Source organism: Arachis ipaensis, chromosome B04 (genome assembly GCF_000816755.2).
Source record: "Arachis ipaensis cultivar K30076 chromosome B04, Araip1.1, whole genome shotgun sequence".
Lineage (NCBI taxonomy): Eukaryota > Viridiplantae > Streptophyta > Magnoliopsida > Fabales > Fabaceae > Arachis > Arachis ipaensis.
The window spans coordinates 42918059-42918805 of NC_029788.2; positions in this window are offsets into that span (position 1 = coordinate 42918059).

A 747-nucleotide genomic window follows, 5' to 3' on the forward strand; every position below is an offset into this window, starting at 1 on the left:
AGAAGTCAAAAGCACAAAGCTTACTTTTTATTGTTTGTGCTTTTTGGTTATTGATGTGGCCACAACCCTAACTAGCTAGTAGCTAGTATAAGTCATAGTGAGAAGCCTTTAAAAGAGAGGTAAGGTAAGGTAAGGTAAGGTAGGGTGGGCATGGATGGAAGAAGAGGAGGTGGGTTGGTCAGCACTCGACTTTTTTTTACCAAAAATGATGGCGCCTTCAACCTCTCATTAGTCTCATCACACTCTCACATATCTCCTTCAATCATCCCCTAATAAAGGCTCCTTCAATTATGTATGTTCATTGTTCTCATGGTGACAGTTGTATTAGGAAAACAACAAAAACACACGCATCGCTATCTCAAACCTTGGATGGTGCATATTGAGGAGCCTACTCCTCTCTCTTCTTCTACCTCTTAATAATAACATCAAATTACAGAACATAGACTTTTAGGCTTAAGACTATTCCATCTTCAATAAATAGTAATAATCAGCAATTGATGGTTGTTTTTTTCCGTTATGATTAAGATCAAGTAATAAAGTCATTTGTGTTTGGTGATTCGGTGGTGTTGGAGATTGTCATAGAACTATTTTTTTTTTTAAATTTTAAGTTAATAATATATAGAAAGTATCTGAATGGTTATATTTTTAATATTTTTTTTAAATAAATTTTTTTCTTACTTGTTTAAATTATTTTGTATATGCTTTCTTTTTTCATTTGTATTTTGTTCAAAATCTTTTTTAAGTTTT